This window comes from Bos indicus x Bos taurus, chromosome 29 (genome assembly GCF_003369695.1).
Source record: "Bos indicus x Bos taurus breed Angus x Brahman F1 hybrid chromosome 29, Bos_hybrid_MaternalHap_v2.0, whole genome shotgun sequence".
NCBI lineage: Eukaryota > Metazoa > Chordata > Mammalia > Artiodactyla > Bovidae > Bos > Bos indicus x Bos taurus.
The window spans coordinates 26,476,032-26,502,816 of record NC_040104.1 but is presented as its reverse complement, the minus strand read 5'-3'; the positions used below and the strand labels follow the sequence as shown (position 1 = coordinate 26,502,816).

General features: G+C 41.7%; 1 pseudogene; it reads right to left on the bottom strand.

Annotated features, from left to right (window-relative positions):
- Positions 1-12,054: 12,054 nt before the first annotated feature.
- LOC113886060 overlaps positions 12,055-26,785 on the bottom strand; it is a 56,387-nt pseudogene continuing 41,656 nt past the window's right edge.

Below are 26,785 nucleotides of genomic sequence, written 5' to 3'. Positions count from 1 at the left end.
CTTTAGCATCATTCCTTCCAAAGAAATCCCAGGGCTGATCATCAGAATGGACCGGTTGGATCTCCTTGCAGTCCAAGAGACTCAAGAGTCTTCTCCAACACCACAGTTCAAAAGCATCAATTCTTTGGCACTCAGCCTTCTTCACAGTCCAACTTTCACATCCATACATGACCACTGGAAAAACCATAGCCTTGACTAGACGAACCTTTGTTGGCAAAGTAATGTCTCTGCTTTTGAATATACAATCTAGGTTGGTCATAACTTTCCTTCCAAGGAGTAAGCGTCTTTTAATTTCATGGCTATGAATTGGACCATAAAGAAGGCTGAGTGTGGAAGAATTGATGCTTTTGAACTGTGGTGTTGGAGAAGACACTTGAGAGTCCCTCAGACTGCAAGGAGATCAAACCAGTCAGTCAGTCCTGAAGGAAATCAGTCCTGAATATTCATGGAAGGACTGATGCTGAAGCTGAAACTTCAGTACTTCAGCCACCTGATGCGAAGAATCAATTCACTGGAAAAGACCCTGATGCTGGGAAAGATTGAAGGCAGGAGGAGAAGAGGATGACAAAGGATGAGATGGTTGGAGGCATCACCGACTCAATGGACATGAGTCTGAACAAAGTCTGGGAGATGGTGAAGGACAGGGAAGCCTGGTGTGCTGCAGTCCATGGGGTCTAAAGAGTTGGGCACGGCTAAGCGACTGAACAGCAACTCCATCCCACTCCAGTATTCTTGCCTGGAGAATTCCATGGACAGAAGAGCCTGGCAGGGCCATGAGGTCATAAAGAGTAAGACACGACTGAGTGACTAACACACATCCCTGAGAAAGTACCTTTAAAGACAAGTGCTACAAAGACCACTACTGCTGCTGCTAAGTCACTTCAGTCGTGTCCGACTCTGTGCGACCCCATAGACGGCAGCCCGCCAGGCTCCTCCGTCCCTAGGTTTCTCCAGGCAAGAACACTGGAGTGGGTTGCATTTCCTTCTCCAATGCACGAGAGTGAAAAGTGAAAGTGAAGCCACTCAGTCGTGTCCGACTCCTAGCGACCCCATGGTCTGCAGCCTACCAGGCTCCTCCGTCCATGGGATTTTCCAGGCAAGAGTACTGGAGTGGGTTGCCCTTGCCTTCTCTGAACAAAGACCACAGTTAGGAGAAAAATATGTCTGGCCCGAATACCTCACTGTACTGATGACACTGAGGTTCAGAGCAGCTGATCTGCCACAGTCCCACTGCTGGTGGGGCACCTTCAGGGTTATAACTCAGGCTTTCTAACCTTTTGTCTGGTGTTCCTTCTATTAACCATGTTGAACGTCTTAAAAAAAGGAGGCATTCAATGTCATCTTAAAATGAAGGGAGGAGGGATCCTCAAAGACAATTTCATTGAAAGGAAACATTTTCTGCAGTAAGTTAACAATTTATAGAACGCAGCAATGAGATATGAGGAAAGGGGCATTTTTCTCATCTTTTGTTATTGGCATTGACCCTGAAGGCCCTTAGTCCTCCCCCAGAAGCTTAAGGGGCTTAGATCAAGGGCAGATTTTGAAACTGAATGTATTCAGATTAAGCAAAACCTTGAGTGAGAGGATTTACTCCCCACAAGCTGTTGCCAAGTTGGGGCTGTCCCAGCCAGGCCCCTTTTCCTCAACTGCAGTCGACTGGTTTCCAAGTTGCTAGCATTCAAGCAGCCCAGTTTCCTGGGACATTAAATATCCACAGAGCTTCATCAGCCTCCTGGATCCTTTCCTATTTCTCCACTGTTTTTAGACAGGTTTCGGGTAGGCTGCAGATTTTCTAACAATCACCCAAGGAGATGATCCTGGGGAAATTACCCAGAGATTCGGAGTCTAGAAAAATGCTCCTTTCTTATTAGTGTTTGACAAGTCACAATGAAGATTATTCCTAGCAAGGAGGATATTTTGCCATGATAATCTAGAAGACAGAGGCAGCTGGGAGTCCAGGGTTACAAGTGGTTGTTTATTTGGGGACTTTTCTTTTAATGTCATTTCCCTGGTTTGCTGGATGCCACTGCTACTCCTCAAGTCTGAAAAATTGCCACTGATTTTGAGAGTCTTGAATGTGGCAGAGAAAACAGTTGCCAAGTTTCCATGAAATTAAAAAAGACGCTTGCCCCTTGAAAGGAAAGTTATGACAATTCTAGACAGTGTATTAAAAAACAGAGGCATCACTGTGTTGACAAAGGCCCGTCTTGTCAAAGCTATGGTTTTTCCAGCAGTCATGTATGGTGGTGAGAGTTGGATCATAAAGAAGGCTGAGTGCTGAAGAACTGATGCTTTCAAATTGTGGTGCTGGAGAAGATTCTTGAGAGACCCTTGGATTACAAGGAAATCAAACCAGTCAATCCTAAAGGAAATCAGTCCCGAGTATTCATTGGAAGGACTGAAGCTGAAGCTGAAGCTCTAATACTTTGCCCAGCCAATATGGAGAGCCAACTCATTGGAAAAGATCCCAATTCTGGGAAAGAGTGAAAGTAAAAGGAGAAGAGGGAGAAAGAGGATGAGACGGTTAGATAGCATCACCAATTCAATGGACTCGAACTTGGGCAGACTCCGGGAGATAGAAACAGGGAGGCGTGGCGGTCACAAAAAGTCAGACACTTAGCGACTGAACAACAACATTTTGAATGAGCTCTGTCTTTAAGACTGAATTTCTTTAAGTGTTTAAAAGGCCTCAAATTTTTCTTTTGTGTCTATATTTTTAAAAATAGCTTCTATACTTTGTTCTTCATAATACCTGTTTGTTTTAGAAATGTTGGAAGTATGAGAAAAGCATAAGAAAAGAAAAATCTTCTGTGTTCTCACCACTCAGAAATAAAAGTAATTAACATTTTTGGCTCCAAGCTCTTTTAGAATCATTTTAAAATATCTTAACAGGATGCTGGTGAGGATAAAGTTTGAGGTGAGTCTCCCTAATCCCCACAGGATGGAAGGCAACCTGTGTACTCTGTCTCTGAATCAAGCACAAGGAGAATCACCTATCATTTATCGAGCTACTATCTCAAAAAAATCTTAGTCAAATTATATGGAATCAGAGAACCCCATTGAATGGGTAAGAAACTGAGCACCAGAGAATTAATTGACTTTCCCCGTAACACCTGGCATCTCAGGGGTAGAGCAGGGACCAAAAAACCTTTCTGGCTCATTTTAGTGTTTCTTCTCCCCTCACTGTACCAGTGTGTCACTAGAGAAAGAATTATAGTTACAAAATTCAGTTTGAGTAAGAACATTTGGCTATGCCAAAACTCAGAGCACAAGGAATTTTTATGTACTAATTATTTGGCATTATGGAGAGAGAAATAATCTCCACATAAATAGAAATTTCCAAACTACCAAAGGTCAGCTTTTCAAGCACAAAGGCCTGCATTTTAATGTTAGCCAGTGCCAGTGGAAATTATTCTAAATATGCCTTTTTAAAAGACAGGCACATTTAACAACACAGTTTTTTTCTTGATGACTCGAAATCATAATTACAAGCATCAGTTTTTATTCTGTCCTACAACAGAGTGAGTCCTTCTGGGATTGGTAAATTATAAACCCCTAATGGTTCCAGACTGCTAAGCTTTCATCACGTTATGTTTGCTTTATATGGATTTTCTGTCTCCCCCTTCACAATCAAGCTGTCAGCTATTATTTCTTACTGCTCCCAGTATGTCTGAGATCTTCTCCTCATTTGTTCCCCATCTGCTATGCTCCTGCTAATCTTTTATGAGCTGGAGAAGCGGATATCCACATGTGTTAGAAGTATTTGTAACGTACAAGTAATTAGGCTCTGAGTGAGTATTGAGGGGTTTTCTCAGTCATAAAGTTAGTGAGCAGATTTAGGAACACATATTTTGACTGCTCAGAAGCCGTTTTAAATTTGCATTCTCTTCAGATTGACAAATAAATAATATCCAGATAAATGATACATCACAGTACTTTAAAAATAAATATAAACAGACATGAAGAACTCAGAAATCCTTTGCTGATCTTATACACATCATTCTTTCCTTGGGAAGCGATCCAAATCTCTAAGCAACACAGTGGGTCCTGAGTTCATAATTTCTTTCTTTCATTTCTTTTGTTGCTGTTGTTCAGTCTGTAAGTTGTGTCACATTCTGCAATCCTATGGACTGCAGCAGGCCAGGCTTCCCTGTCCTTCACCATCTCCTGGAGTTTGCTCAAATTCATGTCCATCGCGTCAGTGAAGTGCTCTAACCATCTCATTCTCTGCCACCCTCTTCTCCTTTTGCCTTCAATCTTTCCCAACATCAGGGTCTTTTCCAACGAGTCGGCTCTTTGCATCAGGTGGCCAAAGTACTGGAGCTTTAGCTTCAGAGGTTTGTAACACTGTACAGGAGGCAGTGACCAAAACCATCCCAAAGAAAAAGAAATGCAAGAAGGCAAAGCGGTTGTCTGAGGAGGCTTTACAAACAGCTGAGGAAAAAAGAGAAGTGAAAAGCCAGGGAGAAAGGGAAAGATATACCCAATTGAATGCAGAGTTCCAGAGAATAGCGATAAGCAGTCCTTCGTTGCTTTTAAACTTCTAAAATTTACTTTACAACATACAATTGGTCTCTTTAAATCTAATGGAGGCACAGCCTCGGCATCGCTCGTGAGGGCCTGTTCAGTGCAGAGGACAGGCCTCTACTATCAGGGCTGTTGCCCACCCCTGCCCTTCATTTCCTGACTCCTTCCCCCTGCCTCCAGCTGCTGTTTTCCCCTCTTCAGAGCCAAAGGTGCCAACTTTTCATTTCTTCATTTGTGGCTTGCGTAATTTTGAAAAGATCAAAACAGCTTTCCCTTAATTCAAACTTTAAAAATCTTTTAAATGATCAATAAGACGGACTTTCCTACTCTAGCCCCCCATTTTCTCCCAGATTTTAAATTTCTAAAAACTGTATTGCCAAGAATAAACAAGTAAGTGACATGGACCAGGAGGAAGCTAATGTCCCTGCTCACGCGATGCTGAGATCATTCGGAACGCTACCATTAGAAATGGTGCTGCAGGAACAGCATGGGCTGTAAAAGCCAAGTGATTTGCAAAATTATGCCAAGAGGAGGAATTACTCAATACAAACACCTGCTGTGGAGTGATTACCAAATTATCCACAGTGTAGCTATGACCCTGCAAGCTGACTTTCTTCCCCCCACCCCGCCCTCCCCCCAACTCCCAACGCCACGCTCACTCGTTTGTATTTACCAGTAAACAGCCACAAAACCACTGCACTCTGCTAAACCAAAAGGCCAAATTAACTGACTCGCCTTGGAATTAATGAGGGGCTGTAATAACAACAGCCCAGCCACATCAGAATGGGGCATTAACCATTTGCAAAAGACTTCCACATACACAGGAGCTCAGTTTGCAACAATTGCTCTAACCCCAAGGTGGTTCCCACTGATGGGTTCTCCCGAAAAATCTGCAAATCTTTAAAAGAAAAACCAAAGTTAAAATACACCCCAACCGTCTGGTCTACTTCTTCCCACCCCCTCCACCACCACTTTTCTTTACAGCTGTCAGTTTCTAAAGTGTATGTTTTAATTTTCCATGGTGGGCCACATCCAAAGCTTTTTTAAGGAGCATGGGAGTCTATTCTTCTCTAAAATCTGTACGCAGCCATGGATTACCACAGCTGGCTCTGGTAACACGCGCAAAGTCCAACTTACTCTCTGAGACGATTTCTAAGGCTATTGTGAGTGACATTAGGCCTGTTTCTGGCGAGAAATCCTCTAGTTGTAATGTACACCATCTTAAGTGGTCTTTTTGTGATCAGGGTCCCAGCTCTTACACAAATGCAGGGCACATTTTCCCCAATGGGTGTCCCAAGGAGAGCTTGGGAAGAAATCATCATTATCAAGGCGGTTCACCCAGACACACAGACTCGCTTGTTACCGTATTTAAAGAAGTGGCCACAAAGAAATAGTCATTGCATTTACAATAGGAGAAACCTAGTATGCATTTCCAAGGAATCACATTTTGGGGAGAATTACAGAATAATTACACATATGCTTAGATCACGAGCATTCAATGAAGCGGACAGTATTTTGAGGATTTAAGATGTTGGCGTTGTGGTCGTCTCTAAGAAACCGGGATAATTCAGACATTCAAATGCAAAACTGCACCATTTGGAGAGTGTAGTGCGGTCTGTTCTGGTCACTGTTACAAATTCGGAGAGGATCCCCTGGCTGCAGACATTAGAGGCACTTAATACTTAAATCTGTTCCCAAATGTAAAGCACAGAACACAAGTGCTGTGCATTAATGAAACATATCCTAACACTGGGGGAGTAAAAATCAATGACAAGGGCTTTGCTGTGTGCAACTTGATAAGGTCCTCAGATGAAATATCACTAATAACACGTTAGACATCCATTTTAACACTGTTAGGGTTTTCAGATAAGGTTGGAATTAACTTTATCCTAGGCTGTTGTCTATAACCAATTACTATAAATGAACCTCTTTCATAGGTCTAAATACTGATTGTTCATGTTAGTTGTATTCAAACTGCCAGGAAATCAAGTATTCTTGGAAGTTCTTGCAAGGATCTTAAGAAAAAGACTTTAAAAAATCTAATATCTTGTTTACTCATATATTATTCATTTCCTGAAGGAATGTATCATGTGTATGTATTTTTAAAAATACACATCTTTATCATTTTTGCTGGGTCAGTGGCAAAAAACTTTCTACTGCACACGCAAAAGTGGCCTTCTAAACGCTAAGGATTTTTTCTTTTTATAATTAAAAAAATTGGATAAAAATAAGAATTCAACAGATAGAGACCAAAAACTCAGCATTTTATGAATTTGAAAAGATTTCCAATTTCATGTTCCAATTTAAAGCTAAGTAGTTGTCTATTTAGGAAAATCTTCCATGTGCAAATACATGGAATTTGCATTTTCAGTAAAATTTCAAAACATCTCCTAAGATCCTGTGTTCAAAATATCAGAATAACAAGAACTTTGCAATTCTGGCAACCACCTGGAAACTCTTACCAGACAGATTTATGCAGAGTGTTTTTCAACATGTATAGATTTGTTTGATTTTATGCAAACGAGTCATTCTATAAAACGTAGCAAGGCAAGAAATTCTCCTAAGCTGGTCGGATGCAGCTAAGAATCGAGTTACCAAGTAACACAAAACAAAAGAGATGAAATAGAGAAATTAGTCCAAAGCAAAACAAGAGAAGTGCAGGAGAAATTTGGAGCTGGCAATCTCCTAATGTGAAAGGTTAATCACAAGATTTAAAACCTGATCTCACTCTCTAAGGCAGCTCATGTAATTGCATACATTGTAAAGAGATATGAGAACAGTGGGAACAGGAAAAAAAAGAACAACAATCGAGCTTGATATAAACTGTAAATTTAATGTGGAAAAAAAGCAAAAACAGGCAGAGAACTCAGCAAGGGGTCAGCTGGGGAACTAAGACAGTAGAAATGACTATAAATAACTACTTTTAAAGAAAAGACAACCTTTAATTTTTGGATTGATCCATAGTCTAATGGGATACTCCCTAAAGGCTCTTTAGATTAATTCCATTCATCTGTGTTGCCTAGCGAATATTTATAGGGAATCTATCATGTGGGTATACAGAGATAAATCTAACACAGGGAGAAGAAAGCCATAGCTCCCTAGAGCAGATAGTACCAACTGAGAGTTGAGAAGAAGAAATCACTCCACGAAAGAGCTGGTATTTAAACTCTGCCTGGAAGAACGGGCAGGACTTGGCCATATGCAGGTAGGAATGGAAAGACAGGAGCAGAGGCAGGAGAGTCTGGAGTATGCGCATAAGTCAGAGGCAACTGCAGGTGGACTGGAGTGCAGCTGACAGACACAGAAGCAGCGTGGGCTGCAAACAGAGATGGGTAGACATCGTGGGCTCTGGAGGAACTTGACCGCTTTCTAATGGGAAGTGGGAAAACACTGGAGTTTGGGGATTCCAGGAATGGTCTGACTCTAAAGGTGTTGAAGAAGATTAATCTATGTGGGGCAGTCTAGAAGAGGAAGAGGAAAACATCATCTCAGCAGAATATATTTCAGGACAGCGAAAGCACAGAGATTTGTGTTTTGGGGCTAGAAAGTACTGAAAACATATTTATAAGTTACGTATTTCTAAATTTTAAGATTCACTTCTTGCTAAATTGGAAATGAAGTAAGAGGTGCCATGGAGGAACATGTAATTTATCAAGAACTCATGGAAGACCCAGTGGGTGAGACTCAAACCAACTTCCCCAGTTTTTCCAGAGAGATCTCTGGGTGCGTGTTGAATGCCAGAGACTGAATGAATTAAAAAAACACACCAAGGGTGTATATAATTCCCTATCACGGCAAGAATTTGGATACATCTCAGGCCCAACCAGGACATACAACCAGCTGCCCCATGAGTAGCCCCTGTGTCCAGAAATGTGCTAACTAGGCTAAAAATTGTCTCTGCATCAACATCAGGAAAGAGAAGCAGGCGAACACATGAGGAAGCCCTTGGCAAAAAGTGCATGGTGTCAGGGCTTGGGCGCAACATTTACTAAGGAGGATAATGTACAGGTGAGTAGAATGTTTTGGGGGTTTGTTTTCATAGGGACATATCTTTACTTGTCATATTTATATGGGCTTCCCTGGTGGCTCAATCACAGGAGACATGGGTTCAGTCCATGGGTCGGGAAGATCTGGGGGAGGAAACGGCAACCCACTCCAGTACTCTTGCCTGGAGAATCCCATGGACAGAGGAGCCTGACAGTCTACAGTCCATGGGGGTCACAAGAATCAGATACAAATTAGTGAATAAACAACGACAACATATTTATACAACACTTAATACTTTTCAAGGTGCTTTTATTAACTTAAAAATATATATATTTATTTATCATTTATTTGGCTGTGCCAAGTCTTCGTTGTGATGTGTGGGATCTAGTTCCCTGACCAGGGATTGAACCTGGGCCTCCTGCATCGGGAGCATGGAATTTCAGCCACTGGACTACCAGAGAAGTCCTCCTCAAGGTGCTTTTAAATATATGGTTTCATTTCCTCCAATAACCCCATTATTCTCCTTTTACAGAAAAAGTTACCAAAGCCCTGTCAGACTGTATGACTATCTCAGAGCTTCTTGGTAGCAGGGTGAGCACCCAGAACCCAGCTCTCTGGATTTCTCCTTCACGTCTTCACCCGGTCTGTTCCTCCTTATCATCAGCAAATATTTATCAAGCATCTGTTCTGTAGAAGCCATGCTTCTAAGTCTGAGGAAAGCCTTAGGTTTTCCTGGGAGAGTTAGAAAAATCTAGCAGGGTTTTTGGTGGCGAACGATAACCTGGCTCATCTTTCCTGCATAGCGCCCCCTGGTGGCATGTAAGATAAGCGTTGAGAAGTTTTTAGAATTCAGAAATTTTGAAGTTGAGTTTTTAAGACTCAACTTCATGGAAAGATGAGACTATTGAAACATAGAAAATAATTTTATAAGGGCTCATCTAATCCAGTGCTCTCATTTGGCATATTAAGAAACTGATGTCCAGGGACTTCCCTGGTGATCCAGTGGCTAAGACTTCGTGCTCCCAATGCAGGGGGCCTGGGTTCAATCCCTGGTCAGGGAACTAGATCCCACATGCCACAACCAAGACCCAGCACAGCCAAATAAATGTTAAAAAGAAAGAAAGAAAGAAATTGATGTTCAGAGAGGTCAAGCAATTGTGCTCTTGGCAGTACAGCATTCTAAACCAGCGCTTCTCTTCCGTAAGAAAGGCACCCCTTGGCCTCTTCCTCATTCACCACTTCCTCATTCACCTCTCTCCTCATTCACCTCATTAATATTCGTGCCACAAAGGCAATGTCCTTGGGAAGGAGGCCATGGAAAGGATAAGCCCCTGGTATTTGCACAAATGGACACCTCCTGGATTCTGCTCTTAATAGTTATGTGACCCGTGTGACTTTATCCCCCTCATCCTCCTCTGAGCCTCAGTATCCTCATTGCTAAACTCAAAATATTCCCACCTTACTGGGTTGTTTTAAGTGTTGAATGAAATAATGCAAGTGACACCTTAGCACAAGCCTGGCATGTAGCAAACACTCAATACAGGGTCGTTGCTATTATGCTTGGTCAGTCACCTCTATCTGGAGTCATCAGCCCTAGGCATTTGGTAAGAAATATGTATGTAACAGGAAATCAATAGGTGGGTACTTACAGATGAAGCCTTTGAAATTGCAACAGGTATAGTAACTTGTTAAAGGCCTTATTTCAAATAACTGGCAACATTCTGGAAATTATATGCAGCATTCTTTTCATTATGTCACCACCAACTCCACCATTAAAAGATTTTTGTTGGTCTTTGTATCATCTGCAGCTGTTGTCTGTAACAATCCCGAATTTCACACGTGAAAAGGTTGCTATAACACCTGATTGGCTCTTAAGTCTATAACTTGCACCCCTTTTAAGACTCATATTTTTTGAAATATAGTAGGAAAAATAAGCTCCTCCCACAAATAATAAAATTATTAGAGGCTTTCAAAATTCTCTGGAGAGTTAAACCAAAGAAATGTGGTGCTCATCTGTTCCTATAATAGGTATGCTGTCCCTAAATTTCCATTATGCACCCGGCAGCTAACTGAGCTCATTTTGAGAGCAGGTATTTAAGAGAATGTTTGCTATATAGTCATCCCTCGGTATCCATGAGGGATTGGTTTCAGGACCCCTCACAGATAACAAAATTTGAGGATCCTCAAGTCCCTTATATAAAATGGTGTAGTATTTGCATATAATCTATGCACATCTTCCTGAATACTTTAAATCATCCCTAGATTACGTATAATACCTAATACAATGTAAATGCTGTGTTAATGTTGTGAATAAAATGTAAATATTTATGTAAATAGTTGCTGCTATATGGCAAATTCAAGCTTTGCTTTTTAGAGCTTCTCCGGATTTTTTTTTTTTTCTTTTTGGAGTATTTCGAGCAGCAATTGGTTGAATCCACAAATATGGAACCCAAGGGTGTGAAGGGCCCACTGCATCTATATTCAGAATCTTAGTAACCTATGGTACCTAAGGACCCTCTAGGGTCCATGTAATTACTAAGAATACTCTTTAACTCTCAGAAGATTTCAGATTTAGACAATAAATTATATATATAACAAATTATATAGCCATCCTACCAACAAATCATGGGGGGAAGGAAAATTTCCCTCTTCTTTGATATTTTAAATGGAAGGAAAATATTGGACTAACCCTCTTATAAACTACCATGAAAACTGAACAAATAAATGGAACAATTATGTTCACACACTGGATAAGAGTTAGCTCAGGGCTGCGGGTTAAGCACGATGATTACCCCAGATTTCTTTCCGCTGGCATTTTCCAAATCTCAGAGCAGACAAGGCGAATCCAGAGTATGGTAGTTTCATGGAACAGAGGAGAAAAGTCAAATTTCAGAGAGGCTGAGACAATCAGAATTTGTGAGGAAAAGTACTGAAAAGAGAGCTACACAGTGGAAGAACTCTCTAAATCTGCGTAGAGTACTGTGAGCCTGTGAATATTAATATTAAGCCACACACACACGCGTGGGACTCCACAGTCCAGGCAAAGAACAAGCCCTCCAGAGCTGTCAGCTGAACAACTGCGGAAGTTTGCACAGTGCGAGGAGACATGTGAGTTCCCTAGAGGCTGTGACCTGGCAGAGTACCTATAAAAGCACACATCGAGGCATATCTTAATTGTTGAAAACCAATCATAAAGAGACTATCTTAAAAAGCAGTCAGAGAGCAAAAAATACAACACCTTTAGAAGAATGAAGATAAGGATTATCAATGATTTCTCAAGCCAAACTATAACAGAATGGCATTTTTTAAATGGTGAAAGCAAAGAAAAAAATGATTTTGTATTATTAAATACATCATGTATAAAGGCATCAAAAATATGAAATACCTAGGGATAAATCTAACAAAATAAGTTAGGAACAGTATAGTAAAAACAAACAAAAAAAATGGAACTGGTAGAAATTAAAGAAGACTAAAATGTTCACAGATTGGAAGATTCGATATTATTAAAATGTCTGTTTTCCACAAATTGATCTATAAAATTCAAAGCAATCTAAAGGAAAATCCTTGAGATGAAACTGGGATTTCTAATTCTTCACTTTCACTCATGGAGTCTTCACAATCTATAACATTTGCCCAAAGGGAGGTTGGCATTCTTTCTGCTTTTCCTGTGCTTTCTGAGTTTGTCAGGCTGGTTTTATGATATCGCACTCATCATGGGAAATACCTCAGGGTGAAGAGTTTGATGGTTTGGAACCTGTGCCTTTAACGTATTGGGAGAGGATCATCAAAGAGATCATTGTCACCCTCCTAAGCCTACGTGAATTGTTCTGTGTGCTTAGTCACTCAGTCATGCCTGACTCTTCGCAACCCCGTGGACTGTAGCCTGCCAGGCTCCTCGGAGCATGGAATTTTCCAGGTAAGAATACTGGAGTGGTTGCCATTTCCTTCTTCAGGAAATCTTCATGATCCAGGGATTGAACCCACATCTCCTGAATCTCCGGACTCGGCAAGCAGATTCTTTACCACTGAGTCACCTGGAAAGCCCATGTGAATTGTTCCAGCTCTCTTCAATTTTCCAAGTGGTTTATACTTTGGCTCCATACCTTGGGAAGACTGGCATGAAGGCTTTAAGATTTCTTTAACTTCATCTATAACTGTGCCTACTAGAATGACATTTGGATATGTCATTCACATATTTGGATATAAGCAGCTCTTTGCGGGAAACTGCCCTCAGCAGGAAACCCCCTTTCTGGTCACTTTAGTGAAGCTACATTGTCACTAACTTTCAACCAGGTACCCCCATGCTTTGCTCATCTCCAGCCCTGGCACACTTTTCTTGGCTCACACAATACCTTGCCTAACCTGTTGGCTCTTTCCTCAGATCAAAAGTAGTAGAAATGAAGCATAAGTAATTAACAGATGACTAGGTCTCTCCCCTAGCTTCCTCTTTCAGTAATCTCATGAACCAACTGTGTGAACAAGATAACATCTAAAGAAAGATCTCAAGGAGTCAACAAACTTGCTCACAGTGGAAGATGGCTGAGTTTGAATACCAATCTCAATGATTAACCAAGATTATTCCCCTTTTCCCTTTAAAAACATTCATGACTGAGCAGAATCTGGTTCAGAAGGTAGTTTTGGGGGGAGCAAGAGTTTGCCTTTTCCCCAGATTTCTGGCATTCTGATTAAAAACAATTTTCCTTTCTACCCACAACTGCCCCTTGGGTACTGACTTTTGAGTGGGGAGCAGTGAAACCTGAGTTTGGTTACATTCATAGGACAAATGTGGCTCAAAGTATCTTTAATCTCATTGTAGGAGGAGTGAATTTAAAAAAAAAAAAAAAAGGAGGGGGGGACCTCTGTAAGAACTCTGTCCAGTCCTCACAGTGACATTGGTTTTTCTGGCTCTTTCTCCAAACCACATACTGAATGGCTTAATGCTGGTGGTATGGAGTGAAATTCTATTTTTGGAAGTAAGTCCGCAGGGTAACTTATTCCACTGAAAATATTCCTCTGCCTTTGAATGCTGACATTCATGGATCTGAGTGCTGTAGTCTTCTATGACATGAAGAACTATTGGTTTTGTTCAGTCGCTAAGTCATGTCCAATTCTTTGCGACCCCATGGTCTGCAGCATGCCAGGCTTCCCTGTCCTTCACTGTCTCCTGGAGTTTGCTCAAATTCATGTCCATCAAGTCGGTGATGCTATGAAGGATGTCAGGCATGTTTCTAAACATGTCTAGATTATCCTCGTGAACCTAGACTCTGACTCGTCACTAAGGTTGGTGAATACCCCTACTCATCAGCTGCTTTGCAATTCAGCCATACCGTATGGTACAGACAAGCACCCAGCTTCAAACCAGCTCTGACATTCCACTTACTGACACTCCTTCTCGACTGGGAATTTGATAATATTTTGGACTGCAGAAAGCAGTATCTAAGTACACACTCTGGATGTTTTGTACTCTGCCCACAGAGTGCAGAAGCTCCATTCTGGCAGCTTCTCTTTTTGCCAGTCTGACATACCCCTTGTATGACAGTTCTGTTACTACCCTGAGATATAAACATAATTGACCCTGGGCAAGGACCAGATGGTCAGAGAGTCACAACAATCTCTCCCTTCTCACTTGATGCTTCATCGATGAAAGAAATCTGGATAGGAGTTTCAGTTAATATAATTTGTTTCTCCTCCAAATCTGTACTTTGGGCTAGTTGACAACAACCCTTTAGTAACAGGGAACAGTATAAGTAAACCTTCAAGCTGGGGGGAATCCGAGTCCTGCCACTTACTGGCTTCATGATCTTGGACAACTTATTTAACCTCTCGGATTTCTCAGTTTCCTCATCTGTACTTCAACCTTCTTTTCAAGGAAGGGCCTCTTAATTCCTTCATATGATCCTTGTGGAGGTGGGCCAGGAAGTAGGCACAGGCCCTCAGGTTCTCCCTGCCCAAGCAGTCAGTGGAGATGGTTAGGCTGCCCCGCGAAGGAGCTCACAGTGCCAGCTGATCCCCCACTGACTGGCAACCCAGCAGGGCATGGAAGCACATGCCAGTGTTAACATGTGCTAACACTTCTGGAAATCTGCCGAAAGATTTCTTAAACATGAAAGAAAAGCGCTAGCAATAAGAGAAAAATACGAATTGAATTTTAACAGACTTAACAGCTTTGATTTTTCAAGAAAGAGTGTCAAGAAAAAGAAAGGTCAAGTCTCATACTTCTAGGAAAAAGTATTCACAATACACATACCTGGAAAAATACTTGTGTCCAGAATAAATGCAAAGAACACTTAAACTCAGGGAGAAGACAGCAATCCATTTCTCAAATGGGCAAAAAATCTGACAGTCATTTCACAAAAGAATATACATATTCTTGAGAGAATATCTGTGAGGGAAATTTTGGAGGTGATAAAAATGTTCTATGTCTTGACTAGCAGGGAGGATACATACATTTGTCAAAATTCAATGAACTGCACATTTTAAATAGGTGTATTTTCTTATATCTAAAATATAACTCAATAAGTTTTTTTAATAAAAGGGAAAGGGGAGGAAAAGGGGAAAGTTATAGGACATTATGCAGCTATTAAAAAGAATAAGGTAAACATCTACTTCTGAATTTAAAGATAGGATATCAAGTGAAAAATGAGTTATTGAATAGTACCATTAATCCCATGAACTTTTCAAAAAAGTAGTCTCTCCTCCCCTCCCCCACCCAAATATATATATTTGCTTATATATACCCAGAGAGAATGGTTACAGAAAAAAAGCAAGTCAAGGGCTATTCTGTAGAGTATCAGAGGAAAGAAGGAGCAGGCTTTTGTTTTCATTTTAATACCCCACTGTTTACCCAGTCATGCATCACGAGCATCTGGGTTGCTTCTATCTTTTGACTACTGTGACTTAGCGCTGTTATATACCTTTCTGTACAAATATCTGCTGAGTTCTTGCTTTCAATTCTTTTAGGTATATATCTATAAGTGAAATTGCTGGATCATGTGATTATTCTGTTTAAATTTTCCTCATCTGTAAAATGGGCATGATAATCCCTGCTCTGTTCACACCCCCGGGGCTTTGAGAACCATATAAAAACCCCTTTGTAATCTGTTAAACATCAAATTCCTGTAAGAGATTATGAGAAAGTTTTTGTGAAGAGTACAATTCTAAAACAGAAGTGTGTATAAATAATTTAAAAACAATGAATGCTTCATGTGCCAAGTACTGACCTACGCATTTCACAGATATTAGTAAACTTAACATTGGAAGGACTGATGCTGAAACTGAAGCTCCAATGCTTTGGCCACCTGATGCAAAGAACTGACTCATTGGAAAAGACCCTGATGCTGGGAAAGATTGAAGGCGGGAGTATAAGGGGAAGACAGAGGATGAGATGGTTGGATGGCATCACTGACTCGACGGACATGAGTTTGTTGAGCAAGCTCCAGGATTTGGCCATGGACAGGGAAGCCTGGTGAGCTGCAGTCCATGGGGTCGCAAAGAGTCAGACACGACTGAGTGACTGAACTGAACAAATTTAAGCCTCAAGGTGCAATCTTGTGAAGTAGGTTTTGCTACAGTTGGCCCTCCAAATTTGTGGGTTCCATATCTACAGATCCAACCAACCACAGGTTGAAAATATTCAGGACAAAAAAGAAACTTCCAGAAAGTTCCAAAAAGCAAAACTTGCATGCATCAGCAACTATTTTACATACTATTTACATTATGTTAGATAGTGTAAGTAATATAGGGAGGATGTGCATGGATTGCATGCATTTGATATAAGGGACTTGAGCATCCATGGATTTTGGTATACTTGTGTGTCCTGGAACCAATCTCCCATGGAAACCAAGGAATGATTTTATTATCATTCTATATGTGAGAAAACTTAGGCACAGAAAAGCTACATAATCTGCCCAATGTCATATACCTGGTAACCAGGAGAATCAGAAAAAACTTCAAGGAGTAACAGACTTCCCCACATGACAGAGTTCTTTCCTCATTTAGGTTTTATCATAATTTACAATTTCAAATTTTGAAAGACAAAAAATGCACGTATCTCATTTCAAAGCTATATTAGTAGTTTAGGAAATGCAAAGGGAAATAAATCTGTTACTATAAATGCTACCTAAGTTTCTCCATGAATGGTTACTTCTTTGATTCTGAAAGAGGAGAAGAATCTAGACTTTTTAAGTATCACCAAGTGTAGGTATCACAACCACTGGCTTCTGAAAAGATTCTGACCTCCTTGTTCCTGTTGGAGTTTGAGGGAATGGCTGGGGGAGCACAGAGGGAGGGGAGCAGTGTCTGCCTTTGGCATCAACACGAAGGAAAGAGAAAGCAAAGGAAAGCATGAGTGAGCCAGTAGGAGACACACCATATTTCTAATGAGGTCTTCATGCCTTCTTTGTCTTCAAATGAAAACTAGAACCATGAAATTCCTTTTTTGTTAATGTTAAGATGTGGTAATGCCAAGCATTCATGACCATAAGCATGGAAAATTGATGAAATTACAATCTGTTCAGGGAAATAATGTAGTGATGAGAGAAAAACTCTTCACCTGTGTCAGGATCCTGATGGCAGCTTTTAAAAACAGGTGAACATTCTCTTCCCCCTCTGGGGGAAGACATCCCTTTGTATGACATGCCAAGTAGATGCATATGGGAAAAGGCCAAAGGAAAAAAAAAGAGATTGACACAAATAATTGAGATATTTTTAAGGGCATGTAAGTCAGTGAGCATTTCATTAGTATCATTTCAGCAATTTTCTGCTCTCCAAGAAGAAGCCAAATTGAAATCATATCCTTCTACTTAATGAGCAAAAGAATGTGATTATCTTGCTGGAACATTAAGATTTGAGATGTTCATGTGACGTAAATCAGAGTTAATCTAAGTAAAATGAACCTAGCCCTTTCCCAGGAATGCTTTTCATCAGAATACATTAAAAGTCATCAATCTTTAAGAGCTATTAACAGCCACAACTCAATATTCAGAGTCATGCATTTCTAACATACGCTATATCGAAGTCTCGAGTAATTGAAAAAAAAATTGCTCATTCTGGCTTCCCTGGTGCTCAGACGGTAAAGAATCTGCCTGCAATGTGGGAGACCTAGGTTCCGTACCTGGATAGGAAAGATCCCCTGGAGAAGGGAATGGCTACCCACTCCAGTATTCTTGTCTGGAGAATCCCAGGGCCAGAGGAGCCTGGAGGGTTAAAGTCCATGGGGTCGCAGTCGGATATGACTGAGTGACTAACACACACACACACATACACACACACACACACACACACACACACACACACAATTGTAGAGCATTCAGCTTCCATCTTAAGTACCATCTCCAAAGGTTCAAGGGTAAATGACTATCAGTTATTGCTGGTTAACTAGTCAACTTAAACTTTGTAGCTTAAACAATAACCCCTTATTAATGCTCTCAAAAATGACAGAATGATCTCTGTTCATTTCCAAGGCAAACCATTCAATATCACAGTAATCCAAGTCTATGCCCCGACCAGTAACGCTGAAGAAGCTGAAGTTGAACAGTTCTATGAAGACCTACAAGACCTTCTAGAACTAATACCCAAGAAAGATGTCCTTTTCATTATAGGGGACTGGAATGCAAAAGTAGGAAGTCAAGAGACACCTGGAGTAACAGGCAAATTCGGCCTTGGAGTACGGAATGAAGCAGGGCAAAAGCTAATAGAGTTCTTCCAAGAGAACGGACTGGTCATAGCAAACATCCACTTCCAACAACACAAGAGAAGACTCTACACATGGACATCATCAGATGATCGACACTGAAATCAGATTGATTATATTCTTTGCAGAAAAAGATGGAGAAGCTCTATACAGTCAGCAAAAACAAGACTAGGAACTGAATGTGGCTCAGATCATGAACTTCTTACTGCCAAATACAGACTGAAATTGAAGAAAGTGGGGAAAACCACTAGACCATTCAGGTATGACCTAAATCAAATCCCTTATGACTATATAGTGGAAGTGAGAAATAAATTTAAGGGACTAGATCTGATAGACAGAGTGCCTGATGAACTATGGACAGAGGTTCGTAACATTGTACAGGAGACAGAAATGAAGACCATCCCCAATAAAAAGAAATGCAAAAAAGCAAAACGGCTATCTGAGGAGGCCTTACAAAGAGCTGTGAAAAGAAGGGAAGCGAAAAGCAAAGGAGAAAAGGAAAGATATACCCATTTGAATGCAGCGTTCCAAAGAACAGCAAGGAGAGATAAGAAAGCCTTCCTCAGCGATCAATGCAAAGAAATAGAGTATAACAATAGAATGGGAAACACTAGAGACCTCTTCAAGAAAATCAGAAATACCAAGGGAACATTTCATGCAAAGATGGGCTCAATAAAGGACAGAAATGGTAGGGACCTAACAGAAACAGAAGATATTAAGAAGAGGTGGCAAGAATACACAGAAGAACTATACAAAAAAGATCTTCGTTACCCAGATAATCACGATGGTGTGATCACTCACCTAGAGCCAGACATCCTGGAATGTGAAGTCAAGTGGGCCTTAGGAAGCATCACTATGAACAAAGCTAGTGGAGGTGATGGAATTCCAGTGGAGCTCTTTCAAATCCTGAAAGATGATGCTGTGAAAGTGCTGCACTCAATATGCCAGCAAATTTGGAAAACTCAGCAGTGGCCATAGGACTGGAAAAGGTAAGTTTTCATTCCAATCCCAAAGAAAGGCAATGCCAAAGAATGCTCAAACTACCACACAGTTGCATTCATCTCACACGCTAGTAAAGTAATGCTCAAAATTCTCCAAGCCAGGCTTCAGCAATACATGAACCGTGAACTTCCTGATGTTCAAGCTGGTTTTAGAAAAGGCAGAGGAACCAGAGATCTAATTGCCAACATCTGCTGGCTCATCAAAAAAGCAAGAGAGTTCCAGAAAAACATCTATTTCTGCTTTATTGACTATGTCAAAGCCTTTGACTGTGTGGATCACAATAAACTGTGGAAAATTCTGAAAGAGATGGGAATACCATACCACCTGACCTGCCTCTTGAGAATCCTGTATGCAGGTCAGGAAGCAACAGTTAGAACTGGACATGGAACAACAGGCTGGTTCCAAATAGGAAAAAGAGGATGTCAAGGCTGTATAATGTCACCCTGCTTATTTAACTTATATGCAGAGTACATCATGAGAAACGCTGGGCTGGAGGAAGCACAAGCTGGAAAAAAGATTGCCGGGAGAAATATCAATAACCTCAGATATGCAGATGACACCAACCTTAGGCAGAAAGTGGAGAAGAACTAAAGAGCTTCTAGATGAAAATGAAAAAGGAGAGTGAAAAAGTTGACTTAAAGCTCAACATTCAGAAAACTAAGATCATGGCATCCGGTCCCATCACTTCATGGCAAATAGACGGGGAAACAGTGGAAACAGCGTCAGACTTTATTTTTGGGGGGCTCCAAAATCACTGCAGATGGTGATTGCAGCCATGAAATTAAAAGACGCTTACTCCTTGGAAGGAAAGTTATGACCAACCTAGATAGCATATTAAAAAGCACAGACATTACTTTGCCAACAAAGGTCTGTCTAGTCAAGGCTATGGTTTTTCCAGTGGTCATGTATGGATGTGAGAGTTGGACTATAAAGAAAGCTGAATGCAGAGGAATTGATGCTTTTGAACTGTGGTGTTGGAGAAGACTCTTGCAAGTCCCTTGGACTGCAAGGAGATCTAACCAGTCCATCCTAAAGGAGATCAGTCCTGGGTGTTCATTGGAAGGACTGATGTTGAAGCTGAAACTCTAATACTTTGGCCACCTCATGCGAAGAGCTGACTCATTTGAAAAGACCCTGATGCTGGGAAAGATTGGGGGGCAGGAGGGGAAGGGGACGACAGAGGATGAGATGGTTGGATGGCATCACCAACTCAATGGACATGTGTTTGGGTGGACTCCGGGAGTTGGTGATGGACAGGGAGGCCTGGCGTGCTGCGGTTCATGGGGTCACAAAGAATCGGACACGACTGAGTGACTGAACTGAACTGAACTGGTATACGTACTTGCCGCAGTACCTAGGACACTGTAGTTATGGTGGGGAGGGGAGACAGGGAGAAACAAGGTCACTAAATGACCTTAAAAAGTCGTGTGCTGTCCTGATACACTTTTGTTCTTACTATCTAGTTTGAGGGGGTAAATGTAGAAACATGAATAGTGTATTACAGCATGAGATGGGATGATATGCCATGGTACCTTCCCCTATCATTTCATATAGTGGAAGCTCCCACAGGCAGGGTTGAAAATTGGCCAGCTACTTGAAGGAGCAGTTAAAGCAGAGGATTACACAAAATAATACACACAGACTTATCTAAAATGTGTTATTTTAATCTAAAACATGTATACAAACATCAATCTGCCAATCTCCTAAATTTGGACCTATGCTTTTCTTTGAGGACAAATCTTATAACTGGTGTTCTGCATCACCTTTCTTACAGAAAACACACCCTTAATAATCACATATGATTTCCAGCTTCATTTTTATTTTAGCCTATGGAGAACTTAGAGACACTTGAGGAACAAGTACAAAACCTTCTGTTTTTATTGTTTTTTCCCTAATAGTCTTAGTTTTCTTTACCTGGCTAGCAATTTGTTTTAGTGATCATCTTTAAACTTAATCCCAAGACATCAAACTTAGTTTCTGAAGGAACAACAGCTCTTTCATTTTGCACTGAAATGTCATTGATTTGTCTCATATTTAGTTAAATCATATAACTACAGTAGAAGAACAACTGGCATAAAAAGGCTTGCGAACAAGCAACTCTCTCTTGGTAAGCATACAACTCAACCCATGATAGTAGACACATCCACGTGGCTGCAGATTGACTTGTAAGCCAAGATTGTTCGTGGGGCCTAAGAATATAACTGCATACTTAATAAGGAAAACAGAAACCAGTGGTTTATCTGAATTAGTTTGAAGCGGAAATTGCTTAAGAGCACTTTTTAGATCTGTATGTACTGTCATGGAAAGATATTTAAAAACCCAGGATGAATCCCAACTTAACTGAAAAGAAACCCCCCAAATCTATATACATCCACATGGTGCAAATGCACAGCTTTCACATTTGTCAGTCTCTACAATCATGTGAGCCAATTCTTTAAAATAAATATCTTCATATATATATTTATATATATACACATAGACACACGTTCACACACATGATGTGCATTCTCATGACAGGCTTTTAGTTTCCACCAGGAATGAGCAAGAAAAGTAGGTCAGAGGCTTTGAGTCTTAAACTCTGTGAGGCTTAAAGTCACTGTTACATCCACTTTTGTTAATTCCTCCCATATTTCAGTCATCAAATGGTTCAATGCCAAAGTGTCACAGCTAGTTTCAGAGATGGCATAAAAAGGGCCACAGAGCAGGTGTATGCTGCTCCCTACCTGCGCTAAGAAGAATCCCAGAGGGGAGATTTGGGGTAGGACCCAAAGTCACAGGAGCAGGCTGAGTCCCGAGATATACAACAAGGAAAAATAAAGCCTCCAGGAAGGCAAATCCCACTCAAGGTTCTAAGACCTAAGAGCAGAAAGGTCTCTGATCACTCCCCTTCCAGACAAGCCCACAATTTCTAAGAGTTAGGGGATGTACAGAGGTCACTTGAATGCTTGATATAACCCTCTCTTCTGTGCTGATTTATAGGATAATAAGCATCTAGTAGAAAGAAAAAAAAGAAAAAAAACCCACTAATGAGGCTGACAGGTGTGCCCACAACAAACTTAAGCTTTCCCAGGCAGTCAGTCTAAAAAAGCATTTTTCCACCAAGGCCAAATGGACATCTCCAGCAGGTGACCCTTTCATTTCCTACTAATTCAATTTGTATAGCAATAAGCATAGCTCATCGACTAAATCTGCCTTTCTCTTAGCAAGGAACCTGATATGCCTTGAAGTTGCTCACTTAATTCCCATCTCCTGTTACAATCAGGAAGCTATATTCTGACTTGATTAAAATTAAGAAATCTGAGATTTGGAAAGAAGCTTAGCATACATCAAGAAGAAGCTTTAGCCTCTTCATTTGATGGTGAGGACCTGAAAGGTCATACAGAAACCCTCAAATAAGACAGACCAGGGATTGAGTGCTGCAGAGCAGAAACTACCCAGGGAAAGGGATCCAGGGTGCTCAGGCAGACTGGCCACATGCGTGGGGTCAGGCGAGGGTGAGGCTGGATGCTGGGGGGTGACAGGGTGGATGATCCATTTCCCAGGAGAATGGCAATATGGTGATCTGGTTCAGCTCCTGCCAGGAAGTCCTTGTACCTTCCAACCTCAGCTTAAATACTTTCAGTGATGTGATGGGGAGCTGGGGGGTGGGGTGGGCAGGGGTCTCACCATTTCAATTCAGTTCAGTCACTCAGTCCTGTCTGACTCTGCGACCCCATGGACCTCAGAATGCCAGGCTTCCCTGTCCATCACCAACTCCCAGAGCTTACCCAAACTCATGTCCATTGAGTTGGTGATGCCATCCAACCATCTCGTCCTCTGTCGTCCCGTTCCCCTCCTGCCCCCAATCTTTCCCAGCATCAGTCTTTTCAAATGAGTCAGCTCTTCGCATGAGGTGGCCAAAGTATTAGAGTTTCAACTTCAACATCAGTCCTTCCAATGAACACCCAGGACTGATCTCCTTTAGGATGGACTGGTTAGATCTCCTTGCAGTCCAAGGGACTCTCAAGAGTCTCCTGCAGACCCAAAGTAAATTTTGTTGTTGTCGTTTTTGGTTTTTTCTAATCAAATCAAGTCTGCTTCCTTGAAACTTCTACCCATTACCCCAGTGGTTCTCACCTTGGCTGACATTTAGGCTTACATATGGAGCTTCGAAAAAGTCCTGACACCCCAGCCTACACACCACACCAATCAAATCCGAATTTCTGAGGTGAGAAGTGTGGGTGGGGGAGGGGACGTAATATGTGCGTAAGCGCATGCGTGCTAAGTTGCTCTGTCGCTTCCGACTCCTTGCGACCCTGTGGACTGTAGCCCGCCAAGCTCCTCTGTCCATGGGATTCTCCAGGCAAGAATACTGAAGTGGGTTGTCATGCCCTCCTTCAGGAGATCTTCCTGACCCAGGGATTGAACCTCCCCTCTTATGTCTCCTGCATTGGCAGGTGGGTTCTTTACCACTAGCGCCACCTGGGAAGTGCCAACCCGAGCATTAGTATTGTAAACTCCAGTACTTTGGCCACCTCATGCGAAGAGTTGACTCATTGGAAAAGACTGATGCTGGGAGGGATTGGGGGCAGGAGGAGAAGGGGACGACAGAGGATGAGATGGCTGAATGGCATCACTGACCCGATGGACGTGGGTCTGGGTGAACTCCGGGAGTTGGTGATGGACAGGGAGGCCTGGCGTGCTGCGATACATGGGGTCGCGAAGAGTCGGACACGACTAAGCGACTGAACTGAACTGAAAGCTCCTTGGATTGTCCCAACTGGGGAGCCAGGTTTGAAAAAACCTCTGCTTTTTGTTCAGTTTTTGCATTAATTCGCTAGGGCTTCCATAATAAAATACCACAGATTAGGTGGCTTCAACAACAGAAGTTAATTTTCTCACAAGTCTAGAGACTGGAAGTCCAAGATCAAGATGTCAGCGGGTCTGATTTCTCCTGAGGCCTCTCTCCTTGGCTTGTAGATGGCTGCCTTCTCCGTGTTCTCACATGGCCTTTCCTCACAATGTGTGCATCCCAAGGTCTGTCTGTCTTTTCTTACCAGTCAGGTCAGATTAGGGCCCCATCCTTATGATCTCATTTAACCTTAATTACCTCCATAAAGGCCAAACACAATCACATTAGGGACTGGGGCTTCTTATGTGAAGGGGCATGATGGGGGAACAGGGAAGGAGACACAATTCTGTCTGTAACAGTTCTGCTCACTGACTAGAACTGGTTGATTTAGAGCTCCTTACCCACAGTGCCATAGCACCCACATAGGCCATGGGGTGTCAGGTTGTGAAAGTGGCCAATTGGATTCTGGGGCCATTGGAGGCCCTAGGAGAGCTGCCTCTAGCCCTGTGCAGCTATCCAAGCATCCTTTGAAAACAGCAGGGCCAGATGCCATGCCCAGCAATCTCATGAAGCCCAAAATCAGCAAACAAAAAGAGTTATGTCTGGCTTTCGGTTATTTGGGCAGGAACATCTCCTTGGCAGATAGCTGCAGAGTACCCACAGGGCTACTGGAGGTGTCCCGGGTGCTCAAGAAGCATGAAGCACAGGACAGAGAGTCAGGGGTTAGGGGCCACACGGGTGGGCTCCAGGTGGTCGCTTCTACCCTCTCCCTTCACATAAATCAGGTGACATATTATGACAAATGAAGTCCTGGCAAAGAAGTGGATTCTACAAATTAGGGCTCAATCATTCTTTTGAAAGACTGACGTGTGTCTAGAACAGTAACTGGCACTTAGTAAGCCTCAATAAATGAATGAACCAATTAATAACTGAAAATATTTTATTGGATTTGAAATCCATTAGAAATGTTACAAGAGATTTCAATGTTAAAAGTTAATTACACTTAATTACAACTCTTGAAACTGCTGAACAATTGGAAGAGTATTTCTTTCTACTTTTGTCTCGTGTTATGAAAAATGGTTTTCATTGTTGTGATTTTCAAGAATTGGAATAGCTTACCATTAAACAGTCTTGATCAGAATCGTGTGTAGCTGGGCTTCCCTGGTAGCTCAGTGGTAAACAAAGCACCTGCCAATGCAGGTGATTCCTGACCACTGTAGGATCTTCTCAATCCTTGGGTGGAGAAGATGCCCTTCTCCAGGAATGGCAACCCATTCCAGGATTCTTGCCTGAGAAATCCCAAAGACAGAGGAGCCTGGTGGGCTACCATCCATGGGATTGCAAAGAGTCAGACACAAGTGAACAACTGAGTGTGCACACACACACACACACACACACACACTTCAACTTTAAAATCTGATATTTAAAAGAAAAGCCATATTCATTAAAGCAATGTTGTTATTGTTTCCAAGCAATGTTCCAAAACAACTCATTAACTTTATTAACTTTAAGGAATTTTATTTAAGGGACTTCCCTGGGGGCGCAGTGGATAAGAATCCACCTGCCAATACAGGGGACATGGGTTCAATCCCTGGTCCAGGAAGATTTCATATGCTGGGGAGCAACTAAGCCCATGTACCACAACTCCTGAGCCCATGCACCTAGAGCCTATGCTCTGCAACAAGAGAAGCCACCACAACAGAAGCCCTAGCACCGCAACAAAGAGGAGCCCCTGTTTGCCGCAACGAGAGAAAGCCCAGGCAAAGCAACAAAGACCCAGCACAGTCGAAAATAAATAATTGTTTTCAAAAAAAGAAATTTTATTTAAGAGTTATTTCTTAAATGCATTTGATATATCATCCCTAATACTTTGTATTTTATTTTTTCTTGTCAAAGTAGTATGTAAAGAAAATATAATGAAAAATTTCACCAAGCCTCATAGTTGCTGTCATGTCTGACTCTTTTGCAACCTCATGGACTGTAGCCTGCCAGGCTTCTCTGTTCATGGGATTCTCCAGGCAAGAATAGTGGAGTGGGTTGCCATTCCCTTCTCCATGGTATATTCCTGACCCAGAGATCAAACCCAGGCCTCTTTCGTTGCAGGCAGATTCTTGACTGCCTGAGCCACACAGACATATATAAATCCTCTTTAGTTTATATATTACAAATATTGTCACTTTTTATACATGTTATAATATGAAAAAATTTAGGAAGCACTGCCTTCTACTTCTCTCAGTAAATGGCACAATATCGAAATTATTAAGCCTAAATTAGGGTGCTACCCTGATTGTTCTTTTTCTTCATGTTCTCAATCAGATCCTTCCTTCAGTTTAGTTGTGACTACCTTCAAAATCATCTCTGTCCACTTCTTTCCTTCTCCAGTGCTTCTACTTGGATTAAGCCACCATCATCTCTTACCTGGACTACTGCAAAAGATTCCTATCTGAATTTCCATTTCCTGTGTTCCTTGCCCTTCTTCAATTCCTTCCTCACATGGCAGCCAGTGTGTCCTTTTGAAAACTCAATTAGATCCTGCTATGTCTCCCCAACTCTTTACACCCTTAAAGCCTTCCAGTGACCCTTTAAGTAAAATCTAGACTCCTCCTATGGCCTGCTGCTGCTGCTGCTGCTAAATCGCTTCAGTTGTGTCTGACTCTGTGTGACCCCATAGACGGCAGCCCAAACAGGCTCTGCCGTCACTGGGATTCTCCAGGCAAGAACACTGGAGTGGGTTGCCATTTCCTTCT